Genomic DNA, 9979 nt, shown 5'->3' with positions numbered 1-9979 from the left:
AAAATGTTACGGATGTTAACGAAAATATCCTGACCATATTTTTTACAACTGGGAAATACACAGCTACTTTAATATCAGTGTTTACTGAATAAAAACGATAATAAAAATGAAGACTTTACCTTGTACTCAGCATCAGCACATAACTATCAGAGATTCCTACCTTACCTGTAACATAAAGAGAAGGAAATATCATCGAGTTCATTTCTCAGCAATATTAGTAAGGTAATTACCAGTTTATCATCATTTATATTGTTCACACTTGTCAAGGATACTATTCTGGGACAAGCAAAATGATCTTATGGCATAAGAACGTTACAAAACAAATAAAACAACAAGATTTGAAAGTAAAAGTATAAGCTAAGTAACAATAGCATTTTCAAAGGTGAAATGTCCACTTGATGCGCATTCCAATGACCTTTCCAGCACAGGTAAGACGAAAACAAGACATTTCTTTGAACAACTGATAAAGCAGAAGAACTACACGTTAAAGGAAACTCTGAGTAAACTATACAATGCACATAATATAGATACACACACATTCACCTGAGTAACGCTGGCTCTCCATGACCTAAAAAATAAATAAGCCACTAAAATGAAAGTATAAGATGAGACTCCTCTCCGACACATATCTCTTCACGGATATACGTATGATAGGCGTTCACTCCTATTTATGAAGTAGTGTTCAATGTTTGTGAATGAGTAAAAAAAATATAAATAAAAAGTTATTGAATTTTCCTGAAAAAATACGCTGCTACTGTTGTGTTGTTGTTTTGTTTATATGGTATTTATACGTTCCATGGAACCAGTGGTTATTCAGCAACGGGACCCAGGACTTGACGTGACTTCCGAACCACGTGGAGAGTGAACTTCTATCACCAGAAATACACATATCTCACACCTCAATGGAATGCCCGAGAATCAAACTCGCGGCCATCGAGGTGGCAGGCCAAGACCATACCGATCACGCTCCTGAGGCGCTATAGCTATATAGTGATCAAAACTCTATGCAGTGGGAGATAGGACTATTCCTTGTACAGTTATTATACGCATTGCCATCAGTATTCCAGTACGTATGTGTAAAAAATATATCAATAAAATTGGAGTACAGGACATATCCTGTCTTGTGAACTTTTTAACAAGTTTCCAGTCTTGACTCGTTAAAAGTTTGATAATATTGCGCACCATTCTGAGAGGAGACTCGAGCCCTAGATTTATAAACAAAAATTGTAGCGGTACCATTTTTTTTCCTTTTTTTCAGAATTCCATATAGAAACTTTGAGCAGCGTTTCCCAAAGAACGATTCAATTTATATCAAGGGAAAAACACAATCCTATACTAATTTCAGTTATTTTCAGTTTTTCTATATATTTAATATTTCCTTTCTGGACATAACCCAATAATTGAATACTCTGAAATATCCGAGAATTATTAAAGGGCTACAATGATGAAACACACACAAAGCTGTGATATATAAAATTATATGAGCCACGAAAATTTCTCAGCGCAGACGCACCAAAAACACATCTATATATATAATATAATATATGTATATATATATATATATATATATATATATATATATATATATATATATATTATATAGATGTGGTTTTTGGTGCGTCTGCGCTGAGAAATTTTCGTGGCTCACTATAATTTTTATATATCACAGATTATGTGTGTTTCATCATTTGTAGCCCCTTTAATAATTCTCGGATATTTCCGAGTATTCAATTATTGGGTTATGTCCAGAAAGGAAATATTAAATATATTTCCTTTCCAACACTGCACAAGAAGGGCATTGCTGGAATACTGTCATTAAATCTAATAAAATTTAGGTAGAATTTTCATTAGATTTTTAGGACAGGTCAGGTTAACGATAAGTCTTTCATTCATAATTTTGGTTGCATATTTAACTGTTAAAAAATTGCTATTTATACAGAAAAATATTTGATATTTCCGTTATAACTTACGTGAGTGGTCGCAAGTTCTTTAAAAAATAGAAATTGGTATATGGTATCGAGCTAATTTGCATACAAATAATCCACAGTGATATGATTTTTAGTAAAGCAGTTTCGTCGAGCTGAACTTATATATATATATATATATATAATATACTATATATATATATATATAATATATATATATATATATATATTATATATATATAAGTTCAGCTCGACGACGAAACTGCTTTACTAAAAATCATATCACTGTGGATTATTTGTATGCAAATTAGCTCGATACCATATACCAATTTCTATTTTTTAAAGAACTTGCGACCACTCACTGTAAGTTATAACGGAAATATCAAATATTTTCTGTATAAATAGCAATTTTTAACAGTTTAAATATGCAACCAAAATTATGAATGAAAGACTTATCGTTAACCTGACCTGTCCTAAAATCTAATGAAAATTCTACCTAAATTTTATTAGATTTAATGACAGTATTTCCAGCAATGCCCTTCTTGTGCAGTGTTGAGGAAACGCAGAAGGTGTACTAGTCTAGAATCATTATTTTTACTTCAGGTTTAAAGTGATTTGTTGAATACTGAATTTAGGCCAAAGGCCAAGCACTGGGACCTATGAAGTCATTCAGCGCTGAAAAGGAAATTGACAGTACAAGGTTTGGAAGGTGTAACATGAGGAAAATCTCGCAGTTGCACCATGAATCGATTATTAGGAGAGGGTGGAAAGTAAGATGGAAGAAAAAAATGAACGGAGGTACAGTAAAATGAAAGAAATGGGGTTGCAGCTATTGGCCGAAGGCACGCTGCAAAGAACCTTAAGTAATGCCAACAGTGCACCGCATAAAATTATTTGTGTCAGTCAGTTTCCATAAAACTTAAAAAGATTAATGTTTACTCTAACGAGCAAAAATGTGAGAGATGGTTGCTACTAACAAAAAAAAAAATTTTTCTGACGGGAATGTCATGTGTTAATGAATATTACATTGTTTTTGTAGTTGCGCTATTAATATAATATATAATAATATATATATATATATATATATATTATATATATATATATATATATATATATATATATACACACACCTTTCCTAGAGGACAATTCACACAAAATCATTTGTCCAGATACATCACCACCAAACGATAACATTTCAATTCAAATGTGGTTGTTTAACTTACCGGTTTTGTCTTGAGAAAAATAACAAAGAGTTTGGTGGGCGGATTTTCAAGAACAGTTTATTTGATGCAGGCGACCATGTGGCAGTGAACTGTCCATTAGATATCATATCCTGATACAGATTATTATTATAATAACATGAGCTTCTTGGCGCGCGCGTAGGCGCTGCTATCTCCCCTAGCCTCCCGATACCCGCATAAGTTGCCTCCGTAATTGTCAAAGTTGACTATCAGAAGGAGATGGATATTAGATTCGACGTTACAAATCTTTATACATCTTTAAACTTTTATTATTTAAGGGTTAAATATAAAAAATTCGATTGCAAATATTTCATTTATGGCAGTTTTTTTATTATCAAAACTTAATTACCAAAATTAAAAGCAATGTTGCAAAGTTTTTTTTTTTTTTTCAAGAAAGATGTAGTCGTGGTCAGACGAAAAACCACAAAACGGCAACACTGTACCCTCCCTACCCTGCCCCACCCAGGGCGGACAAACAATTTTTCAGGAGGAAGGTGGATGTCTCCCTTACCCTCTCGGCCCCAACCTACCACGCCCCCACCAGGGGCGGACAATCCAGTTTGCAGAGGGTGGGTGGCTGATTCATGTCTCCCCTACTGTTACCCTGGTGAGGACAAACAAGATAAGACCCTCTTGGATTTTATTATCATAGAGGATTTAAATTTTATTTAAGCAATGAAAGCGACGCAAGCTGATCGGATCAACTGACTCTGTAGGAGCTAATGGCAATGACTGCTTTCAGGAATATGAGGCCCAATAACAATCAAGTTAAGGAGAAAATCACAGCAGAATTTACTGCACAACCCGCAAAAACTCTCAGGAACAGAGTTCAACAATGAGATAGATTATAAAATTTGGGAAGAATGATTAAATCAGACAACTCATTCAACTCGCTTCCCAAAGACTATCTTTTGGACTTCAAAACATGTCGTCCGCCAAGGTGCAAAGTACATAATCAGAGCTCTGAAGATGAAGGAAAGTTAACGACGCAAATCAACTGACATGGACACATTTCTACAATGATGAATGATGCTGATGTTTACAAATATGACACAAGATGGTGAAGAAAATCACAGTGGTGTAAAATGCTTGTATGTATGTATATCAATAATTATTATATATATATATATATATATATATATATATATATATATATATATATATACATACTCACACAATAGCTGACCAACCCGGCACTGCCCATGAAATCTCTTGAATGACAATCAATAATCTCTCTCTCTCTCTCTCTCTCTCTCTCTCTCTCTCTCTCTCTCTCTCTCTCTCTCTCTCTCTTTCTTTTTCTCTCCCATTCCTGATAAGACAGTGCTTCAGTTAAATTACCTAGCATTTCTGACATTTTATATTTCACCACCATTTTATATTCACACCCGACGTCCTATCAAGTTAAACTTGGACTTAATGGACATAAGGAGTCTCTATTCAGCCCATTAACCTCGAAAGCAAATGATTAAACTAATGTCATTTTTGACATTTTATTTTTCACCCGCTCTTTTAACCCCCTTCCTATCGGACCTGAACTTGGACTTAAAGGGCATAGGGAGTTTCACTATTCATCTTAGCAACCTCAAAAACTATGGATTAGCCATTAATAATATCTATAGTTTTCGGTTATTTTTACATGTACCCACCTTCTCAACCCTGCCCAACATCCCCACTCTTCACTATTCATCTAAGTGACATCTAAAACTATGGATTAGATACTAATATTTGTTGTTTTCGGCTGTTTTTACATGTTATCCCCTTCCTATCCCTTCTCACCCTCCCTTCCTATCAGGGCTGAACTTGGACTTGAAGGGTATCGGGAGTGTCACTTTTCTTCTCAGCGACCTCAAAGACTATGGATTAGACACACATATATGTCATTTTTGGTTATTCTTACATGTATCCCCTTCCTACCACTGTCCCACCCCCATCCTATCAGGGCTGAACTTGGACTTGAAGGGCATCGGTAGAGTCAAAAGTTTAGTATGTTTTTGTTTAACCAGACCACTGAGCTGATTAACAGCTCTCCTAGGGCTGGCCTGAAGGATTAGATGTTCTTACGTGGCTAGGAACCAACTGGTTACCTAGCAACGGAACCTACAGCTTATTGTGGGATCCAAACCACATTATATCGAGAAATTAATTTCTAATCACCAGAAACAAATTATTCCTCTGATTCCACGTTGGTAGAGCGAGGAATTGACTACTGCATTGGTAGGCGAGCACATAAACCACTCGTCCATCGAGGAACCTAAATCGGGAGAGTCACTATTCATTTCAGCGACCTCGAAAACTATGGATTAGACACCAATTTCTGTGGTTTTCGATTATTTTTACATGTCACCCCCTTCCCAACCCCCTACCTATTGGGGCTACAGTTTGATAACTATTTTGAAGTAATGCAATTAGAAACAATAGCCTACAGTAGTATACATATATATATATATATATATATATATATATATATATATATATATATATATATATATATTATATAATATCTATTTACAATTACACCGCTGAAGATTTCTTCACCAATGCTCACATTGTGAAGAAGCTCTGTTTATGACGAAGGTGCACGCAACATAAAACTGGAAAAGTTGAAAAGACAATCTCACATATTGAAGGACAGTTTAACTGTAATCTCAAAAATGAAAGGGCACTTTAACTGGGATCTCAAATATTAAGCAGGTTAACTGGAACGAATTTTGTCCCCAAATTACGTCAGAGCTGCATCCGGGATTAGCGCAAATGACTTTAAGCGGTATTCAGCAGATCTCTCATAAGATGAAGATGGAAATTAAGAAAGAAAAAGAATAGGTTGGGTAGAAAATATGAGAAAAGTATTTCCGCCACAAGACTCGTAGTATTTGGCGGCAATTCTAATCAAAATAGTGTTGAAGAATGGAGAACTTATCAAGTGTTAATAGTAAAGATCGGTATGAAAACATGAAATTAAAATACGTTCAACTGCTGTTATTACCCAAAATTCAGGATTAAAAGACACGAAATTATTCAAGAATTAACAATCTCATGTAACTAAATATAACTCAACGGTTATTCTATTGAAATTCATACAGAAAAAAAATAAAAAAAGACGGAACTCACAAAACGATGAACGAATTTGTAAAAGACGAACAAAGTATACCAAAGGATGAAAGGCAAAGAGATGAAAGAAATCTGAAGGAAATGAGAGATGGTTAAGCAAGCAAAAGATAAACGAAAAAAACCGGTCAGAAGGAAATGAGGAGGCCGAGTCTCTCTCTCTCTCTCTCTCTCTCTCTCTCTCTCTCTCTCTCTCTCTCTCTCTCCGCTGATGCGAGGTCATCTGTTTCTTAGCCAAAGAATAATTTCCAGTATGGATTCGGTCTGGCGGAGAAAAGAAACAGGGCAATCTCTCCCTCCTAATTCGGAGAGAGTTCAAGTAAAAATTATTTTACCTTTCACAGAAGCCTGGGGAAATACCGAACTAATTATTCGTACGTTTATTTTTTGCGAGAATATTTCATAAGAAAGGATAGACAGAATTAAGGGATATGGGTTCATATTTGTGGAGTCGTTCGTTTACAATATAAAAAAAATATCCTAAAACGAGAGGACGAAATCATTATCAATTAAAAAATTCCCTTTCGGTTTTCATATATGAAAATATATTAATTTCGAGGTAGAGCGAATTAGATATTAAAGGACATCTGTAGCTCGAATAATTTATATGAATCACGGTGATAATTATTCATACATACATACAAAATAATATAATATATATATATATATATATATATATATATATATATATATATATATATATATATATATGTTTCCTGTAAACTAACAGTTGGCAAGTGGCTAAAGGCAAGACAAAATGGCTCATAAAAACGATATATATATATATATATATATATATATATATATATACTATATATATATATATATATATATATAATATATATATAATACAATACCTAGTATGTTTGTGTATATATGTAAGTAAGCATATACACATGAGCGTGTGAACGCGCACATTTTCACAAAAAAAATCATTTCCAGGACAGCTCCTCACTCTCTTCAGAAGCACATTCCAGGGCTGTATGAAAGACCGTCGACACACATATAACTTACAAGAAGTGCAAAATTAGAAAAGGCACGAAGCCAGCCGACCGATCTCAGCTACATTTCCAATAAGGCGAGACACATCACAAGCGATCTGCGAGGGATCCAGCAGGCTGAAAGATGCTAATGAAATTCGCCATTCCACTTTCGATCAGACTGTCTGATATTAGGCGCCGTCCACAATAGATTTTTGTTTATTCTATTATTTATTTTTTACATGGATGGCTTGCAACGCATGTGATTATTTACGGAATTTGTAATTTTTACAGTTAATGACATCAGCTGAAGAACTATAGAGTCTAGTAGTCCGTTTGACGTAATTTTATTTTTCTGTAAAAGAAAACTACTGATATGGCTATTTGTCTGTGCGTCCGCACTTTTTCTGTCCGGCCTCAGATCCTAAAGACTACTAAAGCTAGAGGGCTGCAATTTATTATGGTGATCATCCACCCTCCTCCAGTCATCAACTATATCAAATTGCAGCCCTCTCGCCTCAGTAGTTTTTATTTCATTTAAAGTTAAAGCTAGTCATGATCAATAGCGATGCAAACATCACAGGTCACCACCAGCCGAGGCTGAAAGTTTCATGGCCGGGGCTAAGAGTTTCATACAGCATTATACGCTGTACAGAGAATTCGATTACGCAGAAAAAACTTTACTTGTTTATTATTATTATATCAACTGTATGTCGTAGTCGTTAGATTGAACCAGCCTTGTGCTAGCACGGTCTCTTGCTCTAGGGCAGCCAGTAAACTATATGCCGTAGCTATCCCTTCCTTTTTAAAATGTCTCTTAAGAGGTCATAGTAGACACAGTATGTGCTATACAATCCTACTGGCTTATCTAACTGAAATGTTGGGTGTGGGTGAATGTTCAGCTATGGGACACACAAAATCATAATTAAATGATAAGGCCCCTCAAGTGGTACCAGTCGGGGCAACTGATCCATAGCTTATTGTTTGTTTGTTTGTGTGGTGTTTTTACGTTGCATGGAACCAGTGGTTATTCAGCAACGGGACCAACGGCGTTACTTGAGTTCCGAACCACGTCGAGAGTGAAATTCTATCGCCAGAAATACACATCTCTCACCCTTCTATAGAATGCCCGAGAATCTAACTCGCAGCCACCGAGGTGGCAAGCCACCACCATACCGACCACACCACTGAGGCGCTTCCACGGCTTATTCTGGCTCCATCATATATGCTGATAGATACTGCGGAGGGAATATTGTTAAATCAAAAAGTTACTTCATACATGTGGGTCGTGACTGATTAATTGACTGACTGATTGATTTATAGACTTTTGGCATATACATGCCAAGCACTGGGGCAACTAAGGCCATTCAGCGCTGAAAGGGAAATGGACGGTGACAAGGTTTGGGAAGTGTAACAGGAGGACAACCTCGCAGTTGCACTATGAATCAATTGTTACGAGAGGGTGGAAATTAAGGTGGAAGAAAGAGAATATGAATGGAGGTACAGTAAAATGAATGAAAGGGGGTTGGAGCTAGGGGCCGAAGGGACGCTGCAACGAACCTTAAGTAACGCCTACATTGCACCGCACGAGGTGCACTGGTGGCATTACTGCATGCATATGGGTCGTGAAAAGCAAAGAAGAAGAAGAATGAAGAAGGAATACCCTGACATGAAAGTAAGATAGAGCCAAAGAGGCTGGACAGCAGGATGGGAAGAGCCTGAAGGATAAGAGGGTAACGTAAAATGTAGCAGAAAGGCAGTCCAGGATTTATGTAAACTGTCTACAGGAGTCATGCACCGCATGACGTAAGCGTTATCTTCCATTCCGTTTGTTTGTTGCTTTTATGGTGTTTTTACGTTGCATGAAACCAGTGGTTATTCAGCAACGGGTCCAACGGCTTTACGTGACTTCCGAACCACGTCGAATGAACTTCTATCACCAGAAATAAATATCTCTAACTCCTCAGTGGAATGCCCGAGAACCGAACTCGCGGCCATCAAGGTGGCGGGCCAAGACCATACCGATCCCACCTGATGAGGCGCTCCATTCGGTTTGTGGTCTACGAGAACTGGAACATTCTAAACTTCAAATAGAACAATATATCTTAAAATACTGCAAGACTACATCATTACTGTAAGGGAGACTAGACTTTTTATCCTATAAAAGTTAACCTAAATGGCTGAGGAAAGAGATGAAGAGCGCTGTATATCTCTCACCCGACTTCCAAGACCTTTCAGCCCAAGATTAGTTATATTCAAACTCTGAAGAGTGACTTCAAATGTCGTATATCATTTAAAACTAAAAGCTACTATAAAAAATATAAGAAAAAAATAAAACTCGCACAATCGAGTTTTCTGTACAGCGTATAATGCTTTATGAGTCACGGCCCATGAAACCCTTACCCAAGGCCTGGTGGTTACCTGTCCTATAGCGTTGCTTGACGCACGATCACGGGTAACTTTAACTTTAAATAAAATAAAAACTGCTGAGGCTAGAAGGCTGCAATTTGTCATGTTTGATGACTGAAAAATGGATGATCAACATACCAATTTGCAGCCCTCTAGCCTCAGCAGTTTTTAAGATCTGAGGGCAGACAGAAAAAGTGCGGGCAGAGAGACAAAGCCATCTCCATAGTTTCCTTTAACAGGAAACTAAAATAGGGAGGTTCTTTGGATCCAACTGGATCTTCAATTTCGAGACATTTTGTAAATTTGCTTATCATTA

The sequence above is a fragment of the Macrobrachium nipponense genome, chromosome 30, assembly GCF_015104395.2.
Source record: "Macrobrachium nipponense isolate FS-2020 chromosome 30, ASM1510439v2, whole genome shotgun sequence".
NCBI lineage: Eukaryota > Metazoa > Arthropoda > Malacostraca > Decapoda > Palaemonidae > Macrobrachium > Macrobrachium nipponense.
The sequence above is the reverse complement of the archived record's forward strand: the minus strand, read 5'-3'. Positions refer to the sequence as shown.